At 40.8% G+C, this 23,852-nt stretch overlaps 1 long non-coding RNA gene across 1 annotated transcript in view; it reads left to right on the forward strand.

The window, feature by feature from the left end:
* LOC308189079 overlaps nucleotides 1-22,808 on the forward strand; it is a 42,164-nt gene extending 19,356 nt beyond the window's left edge. The window contains exons 5-7 of the long non-coding RNA XR_013945999.1: nucleotides 6,450-6,528; nucleotides 10,212-15,444; nucleotides 19,329-22,808. This is a non-coding gene — a long non-coding RNA (uncharacterized lncRNA). The remainder of the gene's footprint in view (nucleotides 1-6,449; nucleotides 6,529-10,211; nucleotides 15,445-19,328) is intronic.
* Nucleotides 22,809-23,852: the final 1,044 nt, after the last annotated feature.

A 23,852-nucleotide genomic window follows, 5' to 3' on the forward strand; every position in this document is an offset into this window, starting at 1 on the left:
GACAGGGGGCATGGATTGGCTTTTGGGGTGCTCAAGCATGTCCCTAGCTGAATGCTCTTCTGGGAGAGGCTTCAGGCTGGACAAGGGAATGGGGGGAGGAGGAAACAGGGGAAGCTGAGGAGAGAAAGCAGCGGATGGCCAGCAGCAACAAGGAGATGGGAAAGGAGCTGTCTCCCTACTGAAATTGGGACCACTCATTTGAAAAGGGAACATCTGAGAAATAATTTTAAAGTATTGAAATAATTTTAAAATACTGCCTTAAAACTGCTCTGACTAGCAGACATCAGTCAGGGGAAATCTGTCTTTAAATTCCAGTCACTGGAACTGTATTTCTATTGTGTTTAAACCAATTCAGTCAACCCCACTTAATTTCCATTGTTGAGGGAATCTAAACGAGGCAGAGAAGAAGGAAAGAAAGAAAAAAAAAATGTCTACTAGAAAGATATGCTGAGAAAGAAATGAAAATTTTGAGAGGAGGAAAAAAATGGAGAAGAATTGAAGTGTAGAAAATGTAGCCAATTTTTTTTTTTTTTGTATTCTTTTCACTATGGGGAGATTGTCATTAGACTATCATAACTATCCACCTGTAGAGTAACTATAACACACATAGTGGACATAACAACCTCACCTTCTTACGTTTCTTTGCGTCACCTCCATGGGGAAAAATGCCAGAAGAGAAATTTATCTGACACGTTGTCATATCTCTTTGTGTTTTAAACCTGTCCAAAATGAAAAAGTGAAGCAGTTTGTTTGACTTGCAGAAGGGGTTTTGGCTTACTCCCCATGAAAATATGATTATAAATTCCTCCTGCATTTACTGTTGGCATATTATAAACAATTGAGTCCACTGATTACTGGGTTACATAAGAATTCTTGTGTTATTTGAGACTTAATACATCAGACGCTGTATAAAAGTGACATACCTATTTTTTAACTTCTAAAATCCAAACTAAAAAGAACTTTTTCAGTTCTGTGGGATTTTTATTGCTGCTTGGGGGAGGAGGAAAGAAAACTGTGGGAGTTATTGCCTCATAGTCCCAAGCTGATGCTTTCAGTGTAATTTTTACCCATTTGCAGCTGGGCTGTGAGTATTCCTCCTCAGTAACAGCGATGTCTACATCCAGATATTCAAAAATGTCAGTGTCCTTATTTAAACCTCTGGGGTTCAGCCTCTGTATTTGATTCAAGATTTTGAAAGTCTTGGCATCTATCCTGATGCTTCTTGAATTGTAGGGCATGAAAAAAACTGCATTTTGACCATCCCATTTTACCTGAGTTGTGGCATGCCACATTATCTGTCACAGATGGGAAAAACACATGTGAATGAATGTAATCCATTTATTGGTTTATGGGCACAAAGTCCTCAAGGGAGTGTTCCAAATCCAGAATGATGGATTTGGTATTTCAGTGAGTTAGCAGAAAGATATAACTTCCTATTCAGTGCATGTCCAGCAGTTTTTGGTAAACTCGTCAGAGGTGAAGAACAATCACATATAAAAGTATTCTTATCAGACATTTTTGATGAATAATTGATTTAAAAAAAAAAAACTACAATTTTCTGAGATCTTCAAAATGCATTTGTAATAGAGATTATCTGTTCAGGGATGACATGACTGAAGAACACATTTTCAGAAAAGAATGCTATCCTATAGTACAGAATAAGTACTTCTCCGTATTCTATTGCATTCTATGCATGTTCTATAGGATTTGTCCTGTTTTGTTGCATTCTTGCAAACTATGTATTTTTTACTATTACTGACAGATCAGGGCAAACCTGAATCCTAGATATTTGGTAAGTGGGAGTGGGTGTTGTATATTTGATTTTTTCCTGCAAGTTGCTCATAGGTTAAAGCTGTCCTTAAATAAAAAGATATGAACAGATACTAACAACAAAATGCACTCACACTGTCTCTTAAGTGTGCTTCAGTTTGATCATGGAAGGAACACTGTTATTAGTAAAAGGTATAATCTGAGTGAACTAGAAGTCTTCATTCTTTCAGTTTGGTTTGTCAATTGTGGAACAATTTTTGTCTGACATAGGGACATTTTCCTAATCAGATTGCTGTGGAGACTACCACGTTCTTCTGCTGGAGTCATTGAGCATCCAGCAGTGTTTGGATATCTCCAGGTCACACAGGGTTCCCAACATATTCTAAATCCGCAAGGTGTTTAGAATGGATCATAGATCCCATTTGATAAAACGTGCAAGTAAGGCATAATGTGTAACTTATTAAACTGATAGCTCAGGAATTGATTACTCATTGGCAAGAAGCTCATACAGCAAAGTAAGAACATAGTGTAGAAAAACGGTATTAAATGGAATTCTACAGGCAGGCTGTGTGGTCCCCAACATTAAAAGAAGAAGCAGGAAGTCCTGTGCTCCACTCTTAATTCCACTATCAGCTATTTAATAGCATTGTTTGTTCATATCATCACAATTTGTCCAACAGTATCACTGTAAAGCTTTAAATATGGGACCCCAGCTGAGTAATTTCATCTCCAGGGTTCAGTTTCTCTATCTCATTGTCATATTTAAGAACCATATTGTTAGGATGACTTGGCAATGTTTGCTGAGCACTTTAAAGAAATGAAGCAATGTATGAAGTTATAAGGAGGGTTGTTATTTCAGAAAAACTTCATTATTTTTCAAAAGCAAACAATTTTGGCAAGATAATAAAGGGAAGAAAGAAAGAGGGAGTGTAGGACTGAAGACAGTATGCTCATTTCCTTCTTACCAAACAGTAAGCTCTTTAGGAACACTATATTCTTTCATTCTCATTGTTCCATCACCCAGCCTCTTGCACTCAAGAGCAGTCATTTCATATCTGTATTTACACTTCTTAAGCCATACTCTGTGCTCATGCTTTTCAGCACTTTATACATTTATTTAAGGATCAACTTGGAGCACTTATTCCTCTTATTAGGAAAACACATTACATTCACACATCACAGCCAACTTTGCAGCCCAACTGCAAAGCTATTATAAATCATGAGATATCACTGACACCCCCCTTTCATCTTCTCAGAGATGCAATGCTCTTTTCAGGTTTTTTGCTTTCACTCAGGTTGCTTTGCTACTTCCTCCTGGGGATTGAAATAAATAGTCTTTCATTTCCTTTCTCAGCCAATAGCTTTCTTCCTCCTGATAGTGTAACGGCATGACTGCTAGTTGTTGGTGAATACAGGTCAATCCATGCATCTTTGGCAATCAAAAGCAATATTGTGAATACAACCCCATTACCAAAAGGTATTGCCCATATCAAAACCATTACTCTAATTTGCTTGTGCTCAAATTATTATGTTACAGCTGCCAGTAATATATTTACTTCACATTTTCCTTTCTAAATACCAGTTTGGGGATGAAAGCAAGGAAGTACATCTCAAGATATGACATTTTCGTGTTGTGAAGAACTGGATAAAATGTTGACTTTGCTTTTAGTAGTTTTATGCTGAATTCAAGTAGTATAAACTAGGTAAATACCCAGTGAGAAGAATAAGTAACTCAGAGGAATTACACAGAGGAATTCAGAGAGGAATAAGTTAAAAGAAAGGGTCGTAACACAGAATAGACAACACCAAGAATAGAAGAAAGCTGTTTAGAGGAGATCACAGTGGGAGAGTGTTGTAGTCAGCCAGAAGAGGGAAAAGATTTGGAAGATGTGGTAGCAGAGATGCAGTCAGGACTATTAAAAATTAAGAAAACCCAAAGAAGATATTATCAGCTTTGAGCCATGCTGGTAGTTCTGTAGCATACTTAAACTTCATCCACAAGTTGCTGCTTGTCAGCTCATTAAGTCAATCCACTTGCTTTTTTATTGCTGATGATAAGCATGTAAATGTTTGGGGTGATATTATGTGACATCTCCATCATGTAAAATATGACCTAGCTCTGAGGAGATTAGTGAGACTCTACAGCTCTTTTGAAATTTCTTTTCTGGTGACCATGAGAACAAAACTTTAATTTCTAAAAATATGCTAATTTCTCATGAACATTAAAAAAAAAAAAAAGCAATAAACAATCTGATCTGGACAGTTCACGTAAATTTAACTAGAATGAACCAGTGGCTAGCACGACACAACAAGCTACACAGTATTCTGACAAATTTCTTTGCATTTTCTGCTTAAAGTCACTGTGAAGTCCATTGCTTGTTTTAGTTATCTGATTTTTGGAAATTGTGCGTTAGCTAAGAAGTCTGATGTGTTCTGTGAAGCTGGTCACAAGATACTGACCTGACTGTGCATTAAAAACACGCTGGAGATAAGCTGTTTGTCCGACGTTCTTCCTACCAATACAAGGTCCAACACTGTGAATTTAATTTAGCCAATCTATCTGGAGTTGGAATTTAAGTTGGTTTTAAAAGCCACTTTCTGAAAAGTTTCATTTCCTAATTTATAAAGGGGAAATGGGTTCTTTTTGGATTAGAAAACATTATCTTCCTCAGGCTTTGCAGGATTATGTCTCCACCGCGTGAACCTAGTATCCACACAGGATTGTGTAATGGTAAAAGTATTTGGCTGGAACAGCCAGCTTTATGATTGACTGGTGATATTCTACTGAAGAAGATCTAAGTGAAGATAACATTTTCAAAAGAAAAATATTGCTGGCACTTGACTACCTGTTCTGTACAGCATTTATTCGCACTTGTCAACTAACCAAAATAAAACCTTTAATGCTGCCAATTTGTGACCTTCTTTGCTGTAAAATATTCTGTTACTAAATCAGCACTTCTCTGCTGTCTGTGTTTGTCTTAAACCTTTTTGTGAAACAGTATCTACCTCCTTAGAGCCATTTACTGCTCTCGCTGTGTACGCACCGAGAGTTCTGTGCAAAGATCAAGGGGACATTAGGTGTAGTTACATCCAGGTGATAGTGATGTAGGGTTTACTTTAGGGTTGCTCATTTATAAGGATACATTTTGTGTGTTCTTACTGAAGGACAACTCAGTGGTATTGGAGCCTGAACTCATTGTTCTCAGCATTTAAATGCTTTTTACACCGAATAGTTAGGATGAGCTGGGTAAATGTTTTGAGGTTTTTTAAGGTAATGAGTTAAAGACACATGAAACTGCAGTTATGTTTTACCAGCTTAATACAGCCATAGCTGTAATGCCTGATTTATCCTGATGAAATAATGAGAAGATGTTAACATTTCTCAGAATAATCTGTGATGAATAGGAAGTGGTTTTGCCTATGGCTATATTGTGCTAGGGTCTGATTATATCAGAGTTCATAAATTAGAAAGTCAGAAGGGACCACTGTGATCATCTGGCTTGGCCTCTTTTATAATACAAGCCATGGGACTTCCCTGAATTAATTCCTGTTTGAACTGGAGCACAAAGTTTAGAGAAGCAGCCAATCTCAATTAAAATATTTCCAGTGATGAAGAGCCCACAGCAACACTTAGTGAATTGTTTCAAGGAACAACTATTCTTGCCCTTACATTTTTGTGCCTTATTTTTATTTTGCATTTGCCTCGATTCAGCTTCCAGCAATTAAATTTTGTTAAGCCTTTGTTTGCTGGACTAACGCTCATTTATCAAAATCATATCCCTGCCATAGATACTTACAGACTGTGATCATCTCATCTCTTAGCCTCCTCTTTCTTAAAATAACAGATTAAACTCTTTGAGTCCATTGCTGTAAAACATGTTTTCACATCCTGTAATGAGTCCCATGGCTCTTCTCCATAGTCTGAGTAATCTATCAGCATCCTTTATGGATGGTGCACATCAGGAATCGACTCTAGTCCATCACGAGTCTTACCAAAGCTAAATCGAGCAGTCACATCATCTTCCTCACTCTTCATAAGGGCTCCTGGCTGATCCCTTAGGATCTGTTTTGGCTGCAGTGCCCATGGAAAGGTTGCATTCAGCAAATTATTGACTCTTACCCCAAATTCATTTTCAGAATGAAATTTTCAGAATGAAAATGAATTTCAGAACTTTTTAATAGCACAAACTTTCCATCTTACAGGCTATATTTTAATTCCTGACTATGTAACTTACATACAAGAAAAACAGTCTGATTTCTTTTTTATTATTATTTTTGTTTGTTTGTTTTTGGTTGTTGCATTTTTGTTGTTGTTATTGTTTTCAAACAGGAGTCATCCTTATCTGTCTGTCTTTTTATTATTTACCATTTCTCTATGCAAATTTTTAACTCTCATGTAAGTTTAACTAGCAGTGACGTAAAGTTATCTGCCAGTATTGGATGGCCAGTACAAACCCCAGTTACTAGGTTTAGTGATGACAGCAATAACAGCAATGAAATGAAAATGAAGATTTTTATTTTCAGCATTTAGTTGCAGGTAAAAAAACTATTGGGGGAACTGTCTTGGATTGCATGTAAAAGCAAAAAAGAGATATTCAGAGGTTAAGTACAATTTTTAAATGTTATGAGTAATATATAAGTAAAAAATGTATATAATAGATTTTCACTTCTTTATGTAGGACTCTACTATATCCAGACTGGACACAGCTGGACTTTGGTTCAGGAAGGAATTCCCCTGACTCTCTCATACACGTCCAGGTAGGTGGTTCTGTACAACAGCTTTAGTGCTTAGTGCGGTATAAGAGTGACTTCACATGCTCCAGTGCAGAGCAAACCAGCTGCAGGAGAGAAGGGAAGACAGAAATCAGTGGCTCCACTCAGCCACACACCAGCAGCAGAACTTGCTCCCCACCTGTCCATGGTGCAGCAGAGCTGGGCCAGGAGGAGGGATGTCCTCTGGCATCTCCTCCCTGGGCACCACCGGTCCCAGAAGATTGTAAGGAGCACATGTGGAGGCAAGGGGGTGCCCGGAGGTGGATTTCTGTAAGTGCACAAGGCAATGAGAGCCTGGATCATTCAGTTTTCAAGCAAGGGTGGAGAGATAGTCTAGACAATTCAATAGCCTGGCAGTGTTCCTTCAGCCTTGCATGGTGTCTGCTCTGACCAAGCACCTCGTCAGTCATTCTGGAGTAGAAGTAAGCATCCTCACACCACTTCAGACAGTGTCATCAACAATTTGTGACTTGCATGGGTACCTATGTAAACAAGTCACTCATCCCTGGCAGATTAGTGAAGCTTTTGCTGAATCTTGTTCCTGTGCACAGTCACTGTTGTTGTATGAGCTATTTAGATTAAAGGTGGCATAGCTATTGCTCCAGCTGCTGTCATTGTATTTATTGCAGCAACATAGATGGGCCTTCACAGATATTACTGGTATCAGCCAACAGTTTTTTATGGTAAATTATTCCATGCTAATGCTCCCATAGCAAATATATGTATATTGATGTTCCATTTACTGCATTTCTTTGACGTACCAAAATTAAGTGCAATAGCATGGCCAACTTATGTGCATAGCAGTGTTACACGCCTTTGAAGTCTTAACGTCTCTAGCATCATACATATTTTAACACTTTTAACATCATCTCTCTCTATTTTTCTTCCCTTAACTGTGTGTGGGATCTAAGGTATTTTCCTCAGGGCTTGGCGAGTTGTTGCTCCACACTGTGCTGTAGCACAGGGTCCTGGATATTCCCCGTAGGAGTTTAATGAGTGTTTATCTCCTAATAGTGCCAAGAGGCTGTCTCGCACTCAGTCCTTCCGGTGGCTGTAGTTTCTCAATGTAGTGCTGATGCAAATGTCCTGATGTTGTAATAATAATGTCTCAGAGAAATACATGATTGCCCACTGCTGTGTTATATCAACAGGAATTTACTTTTTCAATGCCCGGAGTTTTTTCAAGATCACAGTTTGTCCTGGGGAGGTACCCAATTACAACATAGCTGAGGCTATGGATGCAGAAGTATGCAGACAGCATTGTGTGCAGCCTCAGGATGCTGTTCAGGGTCTTGGTACACTTATTCCTTTATTCAGGAATGGCTGACTACATATTTTATTTGTCTTTTTGCAGAGATACAGCCTCTTGCTCTGTTCAGGTGATTGCAGCTGCCCACGTTAACACACCCCTAGATTAGGTTAATGCCTCGCACTTGAGAGAGTCTCAACTCACAACACGCAGCACAAAAGCAAAGTCATGTGAGCAAAATTTACAGTCAGCTGTGACAGCACTTTAACTTTGCATTTGCAAAAGATGTGTGAATGTGTAGTGTGTAAGCAACTTCCAGCTCAAAATCGTAACTTCTGGTGCATTTGCTCCCAAGATCCATTCCTGTGGTGCTCCGAGGCCCACTAGGGATGCTGCAGTCTTTCAGTCTCTTGTGCTGCTTGGACCACATTTCCCCACATGCCTCACATCTGCTCACCAGGTTCCTGGATATCCTTGATGTAGTTTGGCCAGTATGCTCTGTGTCTGCCTCTCCAGATACAGACTTCTATTCCAAAATGCCTCTGCCTTACTCTCAAAAGTTTCTATTTTTGTTCATCCAGCTGCCCTTACATACACTACCCCCTCTGCCCAACTCATCCACGTAGCTCCAGTATTCTTGAGAGGCAAGCAAAGATTTTCTCTGATGCGTGTCTACTCTATCAGAAAGCTGGACATAAGCAGTTGCAAATCTTTGTCTTGAAAAGTTTGTTTTCAGGTATTTTCCAAATCTCTGCCTTGAAACCAGCCATATAAGAATAAAAAAAAAGGGATTATTGTCACTTCATACATACATTGGTCAGAGGCTTACTTTTTTTTTTTTTTTAAACTCCAATTAGAAATAGCATATAGCTGGATTTTCTCTCTGTCAGAGTGCTTCTTGACCATTTTTTGTATTTTCATGCTACAGCACAGCTCTGGCTAAAATTCCACGTATACAGAATCAGTCTAATTTTGCAGTGTCAGAGGTTTGTGTTGAAAGTTGTTTATGACTTTCTGTCCTTAAACTTACACCATGTCACAAGACACTCTTCCCAGTGCGTGTTTTTATCCAGTTGGTAAGGGTGACCTTGACAGAAAAGGATGTTTCTGTCATCGGTGCAATGTCTCAATCCTGTTTTAGTGGCATATTATATCCTTGCCTATTGGATAGGGTCATTACATTTAAAGTTGTGAGATATGTTCCCTGATAGGCATAATGACAGGATCATGTCAAAGTTGTTTTCTTCCTATGGTTTCTTTCTCCAGTAGCTGCACCAAGGTTTTCCCACGCATTTGAGTCCCGAAGAAAAATGTCAATTGACATTTATCATAGTCTAGTAAGAGAAAAGAGAGAAAACATTGTGGAAAAAAAACACAAACATAAGTAATAAAAACATATGTAAATAAGATGATGAGAATGTAAAATGAGAAGGCCATAAAAATATGGCAGCAGCCAGCCTTCCTTCCCTCTGCTGCATCTCCTCCTCATGCCCACCGCCGCGCCCTGGCAGACAGATGCTGCTCAGCATTGTCTCCATGTGGAGCACAGCAGCGATGCCCAAGCTAGCAGAGAGCCACGTCAGCAAGCTGGCATGCTACATACAGATCACCGCCGTGCAAATGAGCTAGACAAGGTCTGGCAGCTGGATGGCGTAAGGCAGAACCCGTTCGTTCAGGCACATTGCTCCTGCTTATCAACCCACGCCGGCTCAGGCAGAAGTTTCTTCATCTGCAAGGTAGACATGTCCTAGTCTCCTGGACGTTATTTAATGCCGGAGACTAAACAATGCTTTTATGGGGCCTTCTGTGAGTTCAGGCTTCAGGGGCATTGTGTGCACCTGCTTTTCACACACATAATAGGGGAGGAAGCAGCTACTACGCAGGGTTTGAACAAAGGCAATGCCCAGCTCTCAAGAAAAACCATTGGACAAGGGTCTGTCCTGTGGCATAACTGGCGTACAGGTGAAACAGCCTGGAAGGTGTTTGCCGTAGGAGAAATTAGGTGACTATAAAAGGATGTGATAACATTTTATGCAAATAATAACTAGATGTTTAGAAGGTGGCTGATATTTCTGTCTGAAGTGATACAAACCTTTAATTGATGGTCTAATCCAGTTGCTACCAATGACCAGCTGTAGCTGGCTGTAAGACAAGCACCGGGTCTCAGAGTCAGTGTCTAAGTCTCCTACTTTCTAGTCCTCTATCTGTAAGACAAGAAACACTGTGAGGTTCCTGGTGCACAAGTAAGGTGCAAATCTTCCACTATGGCTTGCTGACAGGCCGGCATGGTGAGCTAAGGTTACCACTCAGCTGGTGGACCTGGAAACATGTTGGGGTTCCTGAAATGAGCCAAGCAACATATCCGCATAGGAAACCCATGTTAAATATGACTCTCATGACATATCACTTTCCTCCTCAGCTCCACTATACTTGGGTTTCCATCAAAAAGAAACTTGGGCACCCTGTCCAGAAGAGATCTTCCTTGTGTGTTTACCAGATCGACAGTTTTGATCCAAGGAAACACAGCCACCAGAACATTTCACTGCGGTCTGGAGAACTAAATTTTTTTTCTCGTAAAAATTTCCTAGCAAAGCTGAGGTGCAAGCTAGGTTGGTATTGGGTTGTGTGGAGAGCCTGAGAGCAGCTTGGGGGCTGAAGGCAGCCCTGGATCACACAGTTTTGTTGTGTGGTGGAGGCACTGAAAGGGGAAAGCACAGGGCAACAACAGGCAGCTCGGATAAACTTCACTCAGATCCTGGTTTTAAGCACATCAGCAATCAACAAGGGAAAGTCTCACAGGAGCTGAGAGGGTGTTGGCAAGGGGCACATTGCAGAGGCCAAGAGTCACAACTCTGAAGGGCTCTAGGCAAAGTACACACTGAAACACTTCCTCCAGATCCTCACTGAGTAGCTGGTACGTGCCACATGCTGAGGGGACAGTCAGACTGAACTGTGCCCTCTGTGGGTGCTTGCCTTTCCCTCCCATGCAATGTAGGTGGAAGGAGGTAGCTGCAATGTCATCCGGTATCTCCACTGCCAAGAGCGCTCTGCTGACCTTCAGTACCTTAGGTAGACTGCAAAAGGCTGGAAGTCCCATCTCCTTGTTGTCTTTCTCTCGGTGGGCAAGAGGAGGGGACATTACCTGGAGAAATGTAAAATATTTTCACCCAAGTCCTGATAAAATTAGACCCGTTGAAGAGTGTGTGAGCCTTTTTGTGTCACTTAGCCCCCAGAAGGGTTGGTAGCCCTGTATCGTTTACACAGTCATTAGTCAAATAAGAGTCAATAGTTATGTTTGTCCTTCCTTGCAGTGCTTTAGGGAACCTCACTTCTGTCATGAAACTGCTCTTATCCTGAGAACATTCTTTTTTACTTACAATATTTTGAGTTTTTAGTTCCTTCTCTGACATGCCTGAGGGCAAGTACAAAAGCATAAAAACAAGAGCGACAGGAGCATTCTATAAATACTGTCCTCTGAAAAGTCAAAGCAGATTTTTCCTAAGATCAAGTAAGGATACTGGACTAGGCTAGTTGCTTAATGAGCTGCTACCAGTATCCTACTTTTCAAAATGAAGATGCCCCTTGCCCTTTTCAGGTATATAAATTTAGTATATATACATATACTAAAACCAATAAAGAGAAAACCAGGAGAGCTTTTCCAAACTGGAGGAACAAACTCTCTCCCTCACAATGCTCCCCCAACTACTTTCAGCTTAGCTGACACCTAATCACTCAAAACCTGAACCTTTTTTATTTGAAAGGCTCTGAGGATGGAACAAACAGGGAAGAAGAAAACACATGAGAAGGAGGTTCCACGCATATGTGGAAAAACCATCTAGAAGAAAGTGGGGTACATGTGCTGAAGAAAGGTTGAACATGTGTTGCTGTGGGAGGTTGCATTACAACTCCCACATAAACTGGTTCTGGCACCAAGCCTGTGAGCAGGGTTTGAATAGATTTGTGGAGCTTGCATGTATGAACACATATTGGGGAAATCTTCATATATCCACATATTCATTTTAGTTTTGAAGTGCTGGTGTAATGCATGATCATAGGAGAGTGCGTGCAAGTGAAAGAGAAGGAGGCTGTTTCTGTGAATATGCCAGCAGAGTATAAATACATAATTTGTAGCGTGGGAAGAAGCTAGCATAGAAGACCTCTATGGTGATGAAAGTATGATGAAACATCTGGGTTAAAAGATGAACACAAAGAAAGCCCACAAAGAGTCAGACTGGCGAACACAGGAAAGAGAAAGAGCAATAGGAGTGATCCAGAGAGAAAGGGTGAGACCGCACAAAAAAGGCAGAGGATAACAGCAGACGAAAGCAACTCCTGCACACTGTAAGAGGAAACCTCTCAAAAGAGAAAAAGATAAGAAATGTAAAGGTGAAGAAAAAGTGTGAAGACACTGAAGAAACACAAAGAACATAGAGTCAGTTTTTTAAATCGCTTTTGGTAAGTTGGAGTTTTTTTGGGTGAGGACTTTTTGTCCAGGGGTTATTTCTCTTTTGGTGTAAAATGTGCTGTGGAGACAAATGTGCTTACAGCCAGTTTTGGCTGCTTCTTACCTCTCTCATAATTTTGTCTTTTTAAAAATTTGGACTTTTTTTTTTTTCATTGTCTTGACAAGCCAACTCAAAAAGGGGCTTTTTGTAGCTTTACGTGTGCATCCCTGCTACTGGTATGTATTCATACTGCCCTGTTTACTTACCTTAAGTTTCCTGTCTCTTAAAAGTTTCACATTAAGGGATTTTGCCACATTAAGGGAAATTCTCTGCCCTTCCTTGTGTAGTTGATACACTGCACAGCTGCTTCAGGGAAACACGAGAAACGTAGGATAAGCTTCCCTGAGAGATTTCCATGCAATTCAGTTGGGATTTCCAAGTACAGGTGGGCTATAACCACAGAGGGTGCAGAGAGCCAGATAGAAAAGGGGGTGGGGGAGCTGTGGGGAGAAGGGTTTGGAGGTGAGTGACACAGCGAGGGCAGCCAGCTGCCCAAAGTGAAATGAAGGAATAATGAAGAATACGGAAAATGAAAGAATAAGGAAAATGAAGAATATGGAAAATGAAGAATATGGAAGAGGAAGATCTTACTAGGTAGAGAAAAGAAAGTGATGTTCAAACTGAAGGTGGTGCAAAATTAGAATTTAAAGGGGGAAAATTAGTAGGTAAAAGGAAATATGACAAAAAGTGGTGGGAAAAAAGTAGAGAAAACTGCAGGGCAAGGCAAAGGAAAGTAGAAACAATAAAATAAGTAGAAGAAAAGCCAAAAAGTAAGTCACTGCATAGTTTTTTAAGGAGTGATGATTCACTGAAGTCAGTGTTTATTTATTTATAGGTATTATTAGGGAAGAGATGCACTATATCTTTACGTAAAGCCTGTGAGGTTGGAAATAAATGTTTAGACAGGCACTCCTGCTGGAAGACAGATTTTTGTTTTCCTTAGGCCTTTTATTAGCACACAGTTAGACCTCTGTAGCTAATTACACCACCGCATTACTGATCGTGTTATGCAGAGCATATTGACATTGAGAGGGGGTGGACAGGAGCACAATGGGTTCAGTGAGGTGTGTGTAAGCATTTCTAGCTACACCCATGCTGGAAAAAGTCCCAACTCTCTTCACTCAGAAAACAAGGCAAGACCTCAGAGAAAGTAAGCAGGAGAGATGGGCCTAAGCAGTGAGATGTTTAACCCTGCAACACGATAGAAGGGGATGCTGTGGAAATTAGAAACTGGGCATGGTTTTTCAGACCCCACTTCCAGGGGGGTCATTTATTTTATGGCAGTGGTGCAGATCTTTGGGCTTTGCTTGGATCAGGGTTGAGTCAGAACAGCATCCACTTGTTCCATACACTTTTGACCCCAGTTTTGCAACACTATCTATATTAGTAAGCACTTAATATCTATCCATTTATTTATTTATTAGTAAGCACTTAATATTTAGCATTGGTAAGCATATACCCCTTGACTCTGCTTGCGTGTGCAAGGGCTGACCATTCCTAATAAGGCCTTCAAAATGACTTAATTCACAGAATAAATTGTTCTTTTGGTGTGAAACCATACTTTTTATTGGTTAAACACAAGCAGATGGCCAGACTTTTTATGCATTTTAGGAAGGACAGCAAAACCGCCCTTTTGTTTTACATTTACTTTGCTTAGATTGTACCCTCATTCCTTCTATTTCCTATTTACAGTATTTAATGTAGATAGTTTAAAATGCTTATAAGAGCAAGGCAGGGAACAGTTTAACCTCTGACAAGGGCAGCATTTTTAAATTTCACTGTAAGCACTTAGTTAAGAAAAATCTGTTTCCACTTTACTGATGGGATACCTTTAAACAAAATGTAGGTTAACTACATGCAGCAAAGCCATGGTTTTGGCCTTGCCAGAAAAGGCCACATCCTGCAGCTCCGTACTCACATAAGCGGTCCTTAAAATTGTGAGTTTTTTTTTTTTTTCAAGCAAACAGCAATACTCCTGTGATTTTAGGATTTGCAGAATATGGCCTCCAGCTAACCACTTGGCAATACTTGTGCCTCCATAATATTTGTAGTCCCGAGTAAAACCTTCTAAGTGGTTTTTGATTCCTTCTTAGTGTCAAACTCCTTCAGAAAAAAAAGACTGCCAGGGGATGAACTTTCCTGGGATTCAGAATGTTTGCTGAAATGATAACAAACCAAGTCCCTAAAAGCTGAGTCATGGAATTTAGAAAAACAAACCTTTACGATGGGGTAACCTAGGGACTAATGACTTCATCTTACTTCCTCTATGGATTTACACGAATGTAAACAAGAAAAAGAATATGGCTTGGAAAAGCTGATTGAAAATTGAAGGATAATCTAGTTATTTTTAATGGGCCAAACTTCTTAGCTTTACTAGAGCAAAATTCCCAACGTTGCCATTTGATGTTGAAGGACCTGTTGCCTGACTCAAGGCATGTAGCACATGGCTCTGCAGCAGCAGATGCATATCTGCTAGGGCTAGTCTTTTTATTCCCTTCCATATGTATTTGCAGAAGCAAAGCCAAGCCCTTCCTTTCCCTTGTTGAAAGCAGAGCAGGGTTTCTCTTTCTCAGCCTATATGATGAGAAGTGCTCTGCCACACCACTATTTCTTCTTGCCCGGTGCAATGAGGATGCCTCCTTCTTCTTCAGCCTACTTTGCTCAGCAGATATCCGAGGGCAGTGTGTGTGCTAATGTCTCCAGAGATCCTCCCGTGGCCGCTAATGTCACTTCACATGGCTTCACTACATCGCAAGCCAGCACAGCATTCAGTAATCCTACCAGGAAGGAGCAGATAAAGCCCACAGAGCAAGCATTCCTCAAGCAAGGTTCACAGTGGAAAAAAAATAAAACAGAGCTACTGTGGGTTCACAGCAGAAATACAACTGTTCACAAGTCCACGGCATCTCTATCCAATTATCCAAAAGGATTTGGCAAATGTCCAGAAGGAATGATATGGCTGTCTACTCCTGTGGGAAGAAACAAACTGCATAAAGTTCATTTCTTTCAATGACAGACATCTGTGACTTTTTACAGTGTTTGCCAATAAAGTCAGCTCCAAAATGCTGGGGGTAAAAATAAAGTTCTGGAGAAGCCCCTTGCGCAAGGGATGCAGTCTATGAGCTGAGGCAACAGAGAGATGTGCTTGTAAGTAATACACCCACCCCAAACCGAGCACGGTAAAACCCTTCTCCTACCTATCCTTATTCTTTCTCGGGACCCTTCTATTTAACATCTAAATGGTAACTATGGTTTTATTCTGAGAATATTTTCAAATCTGTCTTCTAAAATCAGGCTACTGATTTTACATGAGTCCAATTAGACAACCCAGAAGAGAATGTTTTACAATTTAAGAATAATCTAAAATGAACCCCAGAATAGCTTCTCCTTATTTAATAATGCTGTAATTTGTCATTCTGCTCTCTCTGAAACCCTCCCTCTCCTGCACTGTTCTCCCCATTGAATCTATCCCAGATGCAATGCTAAATATCACTTTATCCAAGACCCATGCTTGTTCCACCTCTGAAGTAGAAAGGAAAACTTTATCTGGCAATTTGTATTTTTAGTTATTTGATTCTTAATGAATTTCAGGCTTCTACAAGTTAGTCTCAGAGGCCTTGATGGCACACAGAACAGAAGGCAGGTGAGACAGTTCATGATAAATTAAATTTATCTCATGAATATCAGCGCCTCATTTGTGCATATGTGTGTTTTCCCCATTGCTGAGTTAATTATTCTGGGTAATAATACTGAGTCAGACACCCGAATGTATCATTGCAGACAAACCCATGTTATTTATGCATTTTCACTAAACTAATCCTTGCCACAGGCAAGATTTTAACCTTGTAAGGGGTTGCAACTGCTCATGCATGTGGTTGCTCTTCCCAGGCTGTGAGCAAACTGCGACTCGTAGCCCCGGTTCGTGCCTCGCTCTCCCTCTCCTGTGGGCAGGAGGAAGAGCCACAAACACTTTAAAACCCCTGGAGATCACGGTGAAGTTTTGTGCAGAGTTCATTTAGGAAGAGGAAGACCTCTTTCTTCAAGTGACCGTCAATTCTTTGTTAGGGACAGGAAGAAAGAAAAACACCCACCCTTGCTCATGAGGGAGATTGTGGCTGCCGCTCAGCCACACGGGAGAGCCAGGCACTGTTCGCTCCAGTCCCTAATTCCAGGGAACATCTCGGCTGTGCTGGCATTCCCACTCACAACACCTTGTCCCCACAAGCCGGGCAGCTCCCCTCTGTCCTCTCCACCAGCAGGGAAGGGCGGCAGCCTGGTGGTGCTGGGGCAGAGCGGTGGGAGCCCAGCACCAGCGGCCAGGCAGAGCCAGCTGCCGGGCACAGCCCAGAGCTGAGCGCTGGGGGCTTAAGGCAGGCTACGGTCAGCAAAGCTGTACATTAACGCACCCACCTGCACTCAACGGGGCCGTTCCCGTGGATCCTGCAATTAGAGCTGCTGGCTTTCCTGACCCGAAGCCTGATTTTACTGTTGTTAGCACTGCGGAGCCAGGGAGCCCTGGGAAGGTGAGCTGGCTCCTATTCTGTTTTGCACATCATCAACAAAATTGTCAGCTGATTTCCTATTGCAGAATCTTTGTTGCCTACGAGGCAGAGTGAGTATTTTTTACTTTCAAATCTCAGGTGGAAGATACAGGTTGGCAGCTGGAAAACAAACAAACAAACAAACAAACCAACAGATTTTTGACCTGTAATCTTAGCAAACACAGTATGGACATCATTGAAAATGATAATTGAGTACCTTAATTATGGCCCTTTCCTCTTTCCTTTCCTTTTTCCTTTCCTTTTTCCTTTCCTTTCCTTTCCTTTCCTTTCCTTTCCTTTCCTTTCCTTTCCTTTCCTTTCCTTTCCTTTCCTTTCCTTTCCTTTCCTTTCCTTTCCTTTCCTTTCCTTTCCTTTCCTTTCCTTTCCTTTCCTTTCCTTTCCTTTCCTTTCCTTTCCTTTCCTTTCCTTTCCTTTCCTTTCCTTTCCTTTCCTTTCCTTTCCTTTCCTTTCCTTTCCTTTCCTTTCCTTTCCTTTCCTTTCCTTTCCTTTCCTTTCCTTTCCTTTCCTAGTTTCGCTAACCCTAAAACTGGTGTTCTATGGGCTTCAAAAATAATGAGACTGGCTTAAAAATCTTAACTTCCAGGAGAGAAAAAAAAAAAAAAGAAAAGAAAAAAAAAGAAAGGAATATTTAAAGTTTTAGCCCTTTATCAATTTAGCGTTTATATTTTCAGATGTTACGAATGTAAGAGGTAGAAACCCAGTTTAAAAAAAAAAAGAAGGAAAAAACTTAAAACGGTCACGGGTTCATTCATGTCCAACAATGGCAGTTATAAAGGAAGAAGCAAATATTGAAACTCAAGATAAAATCTTGAGACTTTTCAAAACTGAACACTGCACCCCCGCTCCCCCTGCCCAAAAGCAGCTCTTATTCCGTAGTTCAGATTTTAAATCTTCACTAAGAAAATAGAACAAAAATACAGCAGAATAATGTAATTTTGTGTAAAAAGAAATTCAGTTTAAAATTGCCAAAAAGTTGCCATTTAATGCTCGGCATATGGCAGGAAAAAAAAAAAAAACTCAAACGGGGAAAGACTTGCAAATGCAAATGAAGATATACTTCTCCGAGTTGTTCCTCAAGTGCAGTAATCTTGTCTCCGGTCCTCTTTACGCAGTGAATACCCTTTCTGAGGTGAAGACAGTTAAAACCAGACTATCTCCCTACGGTTTCTTGAGGTCAACAGGAGTTTTAAATGTGAAAGGGATGCAGCACTTAGTCCTTGTCTAGTTAGTCATTATAGCAGGACCTGTTGACCCTGTAGTCTCCTTAGCCGATGTTGGTATTTTAGGAAGTCCACAAAACAATTTAAACTATTCAGAGATGCAGAAAATCATAACGAAGAAAAGCATGGGACTGGAAAGCTTCAGTCCTCGTGGAGAGTGTAGTAACTCAAAGTTAACGAAGGGAAAGTTTTCATCTATGCTGTCAAAAAAAAAAAAAAAAGAGAAAAAAAAAGAGACATTTGCACAGTTTATACCCTGCAGTACAAAAATCCATCCAAGGCAAGGGTCCAATGACAGGAAATGTAGTGCAATTAGAATTTGGAAAGAGGAATAAACAGGGATTGAATTCAATTTATGTTAGCAAGCTCATTTTAGCTCTAATTCTACAGAAACTACAGCCACTCGATATAATAAACAGCCTACAGGTGGAGGTCCTGGTACGACTTCAGGAAAATAAGAAAAGTGGATATCGTGTGCTGGACACCCCCACACATACACCACAAGCTCCGAAAATAAGTCATTGGCGTAACGTGGAGTAGGTGTTAATTCAAAGAAAGTCTGAGAAATTTATAGATCACAGTGTGTAAGGTTTAACTTACTACAGCACTTCTCCAAGGTGTAAAATATGTTTTAAAGGACTTCTTATCCTCCTGTTCAAAAATGAGCTACTTTTGCTGATACAGAAGCTCATGACACACAAATTTATCAAAGGCTTGGCTGAAATCCAAATAAATTGTTCTGTGTGAACTTCTGTATTTTTATCAGCTTTGCAAAACTCTAAAAAGATAAAGTTGAGATAGAAGGCTAATCAAACAGAGCGAGGTTTTTTTGCCATCCCTAAAGGCGGTGAACGAAACCAAAGCCAGTAAAACTAACATGGGCGGAAGCAGCTTGCATGAAATTATTGTCAGCAACTTTGCCCGAAACGCAAAGTAAAACTTAAAGTGCCTGCTGCAGCTCTGAGAATGATTTTCTTCCTTTACTATCCCATTTGTTCCACTTACTTTTGGCCGGGGCCCGAATGTAAAGAATGGCTGACTTTTCTGTGTGCTGAGTGCAACCTTAAGCCAAAACTGTCATAACCTTTTCTGACAGTTGTTCCCTTGAGTTTTCCAGCCCACATCTTCGTGCTCACAAGAACCTGAGAACTTGGAAGGCTTTTCAATTGCTGGGTGTTCTTCCAGACCAGACTCCTGAAAATCATTGCAGGGAAATAAAAATTAACATATTGCGTTCATTTTGTTTCAGAATACACAACTGCCCCCCCCAAAGGTGAACTTGACAAAGTAGCAAAATAGCCAATATTGCAAAACTTTGGATTTGTGATGCCTCTGTTGTGGAACTTAGCTGTGCCTTGATGAGAATGTATCTCTTTTGAGACAGTGGCCATTTTTTTGTGCAGTTGCTGTTAAGCAAGAGAGGTGCATGCTGTTTTCTCCAAGAACAGGATTGCTTTTTAATTCTTGTTTTTCATCTTGATGACTTACAGTTTGACAGAAGAATGGAATGGTTTTGTGTACATATGCATACATACAAGTAAATAAATATAATATATAACCATAAATGGTGCTATTATTTGGTACTTGCCTTCCATTCTCACATACATTTTGTTGAAGAGAAAATAAGCAGCCCTGCAACGACAGATGTTGCAGAGCTGCTATGTGGTGTATGCAACACTTGTCTCCAGAAGCAGCAAAATACACAGTTGTTGCAAGCCCTTATAACCACATCAGGTGTTATCAGAGGTTGGCAAACCATCAATACACACTCTTAATTTTAATCAAACCAGCTATAGACTGCACTGACAAAATGTCTCCAATTTTGAGTTAAAAATGAAGACTTCGGCCACCAACGGAAATCTATGCTTTATGTGAGCAGCTCCCAACTTCCACAGGTGCAATAATACAAAAGCCAAAAGCCGGTAGAAAAGCCCCTTCTTTGGTATTCCTATCGAGCAAGCCCATTTTGTCCTTTAGAATAACGCATTGCATGGTATTTTCTACCTTGTTTGGTATTTAGACTTCGAATTTATTGCCAGGCTTCCTGGCAGCAAGCTGTGCAGGTTGCAAGCGGAGCCTGATGGAGGTGAGTGAATTAATGTGGTGGCTGCCTGGAATGTCGTCCAGCTGCCAGTTAGAATTATGTTTGTTTGCCTTTGGCACAAGTGTGAAATGAACAGCCCGAGATTTCAGAAGTGTGAGTGTACATTTTTATATCTCACACTAATGAATACATTTTTTTGTATCCTATGCATTTGGGGAAATAGTAGAATTTATTTGTAGATTTTATTTACCACTTGTGTGGTAGAGACGGAATGTTTCCTCGGAGACTGAACTTGCACTTTAGGAAAAAAAAAAAAAAAGCAAAGAGGAAAAAAAAATGAAAAAAAATGGACTAAAACCTGGACTAATCCAAAATGGTACAAGTAAAAGTTACTCTAATTTCACTATTTTTGCAACTCTGTCTAAAGCCAGATCAAGGAATAGTGAATTTCAGCAGGGTTTGAAATGTTCTTCTTTTATCATATTTTGGGGAAAAGTGTCATTGCAAGATGTAATTTCGTGTTTGTCTTTTACCGGAATTTTATTTCTTCCAGCCAGTTTTCCTTTACCCACAACCTGTCAGTTATCCCTACACTACCCAATCTCCTGTGCTAGCAAAGAAGGGATGATAATGCTATTTGTAACGTGCTCTGATGTGAAAAGTGCCATATAAGATTGAACTGTTGCTGCTAAGAGGACCAGAAAATTCCCCAGCTACATCTGTCAATAGCTGACACTAAAATAACAAGGTACAAAGTGCATCTGAAGACTATCAGACTGCATTGCTTTTTTGTTTTCTCTAGCAAACTATTCCTTAGATAGGTGACTTGACCTAGTGTTGTTTAAAAAGATCAAGGGCTCAATGGCTCATAAAGAAAAAAAGATGGAAAAGAATAATATTAGTTACTCTACACTATGTAAAGCCTAATGGTCTCTTGCTCCACTATAGTATGTAAATAAAACTGTCAGTTATATCTCTTCTGTTGGTCTTAATAATATAACAAGGAAGAAAGTTTTCTGGTTTTGGTTGAGCTTGAAAAATATCTGGAAAAAAATCACATTATAGGACAAATTAAAAAAAAAAAAAAGAATACTTATACCTAGCTTCTTGATTTATATGTGCAGAAACATGATTGACATATATGATCAGAAAAATTGAAATGAAAACGAGATTTGCAAATATATCTGAGTTTTGTGTATGCCAAGCTCTATCCTTTCAAAATATCTTCAGTTTGGTAACAAGTGAATTTTTATTATTTTAAGTTTGTTATTTATACGTTCATTGATTGCTGTTAGAAGTGAAATATGCTGTAACATAATACAATGACTATTTGAGAAGTAAACATATTAAACATTAATGAGAAAATAATTTATCAAATTAATATTCCTGAAACCCTTGTTTAATTCTGAACATTAAAAACAAGTTTGCAACCCTGCTCAGCGACTATTCCTTTCAAACGGGGAAAGGCGTACTAAGTGGCATGAAGAGTAGGAGAAAGAAAAATAGATGTTAATTTTAAAAGCGGGACTATTTTCTGGCAGAATGAAGATGTGAGCTGTCACTTTGGAGATGGGATTAGGGGCAAAGAGATGGGAACAAGAGTAAAGAGCAAGAAAGTGAAAGAAAGAAAATGTGGAAGGGGGGCAGCTAAAGAAAACAAGAGGAACAATAGGAAACAGTGGAGAGTAAAGAATGTGGCAAACAAGAGCAAAAAGTGGGGGCTGGTGGGGACAGAGAGCATAAGTAGTGAAGGGGAAGGAAAATAAAAGAGAAATACATGAAATATGGGCAGGGTGAAAAAGTTAAAAAGGGAGGAAAATAAACACACACACAACCACAGTTGAGTGCTAAACTGAAGAAAGAGTGATAAGTCCCTCTTGGATGAATCAGTGCTTCCCAATTACACACATGTAACTCCTCCGAGGCACCCTACGGCCGTAGCTGCTCGGTCTCGATGCCAAGATAACTATTCGGAGCTGTTGTCCAGTGGGAAAAGATGTCAGAAAGTCCCACGTGGCGGGGAAGCGGCACCTCTGCCAGCGCTGAGCGGAGCTGCCCCAGGGGCAGCGGCGGCCAGCAGCAGCTGGAGGCAGCGGGGCTGCCCTGGGCACGGGGTGAGCCACCCCACCGCGGCACAGCTGTCACCAGCAGCCAGACCCCTGCAGCCTCCTGTCTTCGTTGGGTGCAGGAGCCTAACGAGGTGAGGCTGGGCAAAGAGCTGGGGAAGAGAGCAGCAGGAGAAATAAGGCTAAGCGAAAGCTGTCGTGAGAAAAGGGTCACAGAAAGAGGGCGAAAAAGGGAAGAGAGTTGAGAGAGAGTTGGGAAAAGTAATTTATGGTCGCGGCCTCTTTGGAGAAAGGAGTGACTCATGCTACACATACGTGATCCCTGTGAGCTGAAAGTAGGAGAGCCCAGCAAGGAGCCTACCGCTGCTCTCATGAGCTGAGAGATGTACAGGAAAGCACAATGACACACATTTCTGTCTCAAATCCAGCTACTCTTAAACGTGGAAATCCTTCTGCTAAGGCAGTTCAGCAGGGTAGGCAAGTATCTGATTCTTATCAGCTTTGCCCTTTATGCAGAAGGCAAGCCATGATTTATCTCCTTTATTTATTTTGCCAACATGGCTGTATTCGTCAGCAGAATGATGAGTTGGGTCAGGGGAGCTCTGGGAATAGTCTTCCAGTTGACATGTGCTCCCTCTTCTGGCTGGCATTTGCCTCTACGCACCAAGATCAAAATAAAGTCAAATTCGGTTCCTCCAGGTTTTTAAAAGAGTTTTAAAACACTCTGCTTATTATATTCCATACATTTATGAGATCACGGCTGCTCACACCACCTTTGGTCGGTCAATGGAACATAAAGACTGACACCTCCGTCTTTCAGACAAAAGCTTTCACAGTCCATGGAGTCCACTCAAGGCTTTGTTTGATAAAATGGTTTTTCTGGTATTTTACTGTGCATCAGTGCCACTGTTTTCCTCCCCACAATGACGCTGCTTGTAGTCCCTCACACGGCCATTCCCAGCTGAGCTCTGGGGCGCAGGACAGCCTGGCTGCTGGTCTCCTGGTTCTGTGGAGATCTGAGACATGGGCAGACAGGCATTAACTGAAGGTAGCCTTGATGGTTCGCTATATCTGGATGCACAGTCGGGGGGGGAATGCCATGCTAACAGTGCATCCCTAGTGAAACTAAGAATTTCTGTGAAAAGACTCATTCTTAGCTCTGGCCGCGGCCTGCTGCGGCATAGCCACGTGAGCAAGGGCTCGCAGCTGGTGACGCTGCGGGTCAGATCTCAGAGCCGAAAAGCGATGCCTTCGGAGCCATGGACATCAGGGCTGGGCCACCTGTGGTGTGACTGCCAGCCACAGGAGTGCCAGGTACCTCACAGCACAGCCAGCAGCTGGAGTTCATGAGCAAAACTGAGAGCAATCGGCTTTCAAATGCTAACCCTGTCTCTAACACCGAGTTCTGGTCTAAATCTAGTCATGATCTTCCTGATTTGCTTCCACATCTACAAAGTGGGAATAATCCATACTTATAATACTTACCAGGCACACTGAAGCAGATCTTCAGCATTTACACTTCATATCATCTGTTAAGCTGCCTCTGCTTGACTAGGTCATGCCTCTTTGGTGCTACCACATAAATGCTAAAACTTACCATCATCTGATCTTTGAAAAGGGCAGATCCAATTCCCTGCCTTTTTTGGAAAACTACCCTTTGAAA

Source organism: Anser brachyrhynchus, assembly GCF_964034855.1.
Source record: "Anser brachyrhynchus genome assembly, chromosome: 2".
NCBI lineage: Eukaryota > Metazoa > Chordata > Aves > Anseriformes > Anatidae > Anser > Anser brachyrhynchus.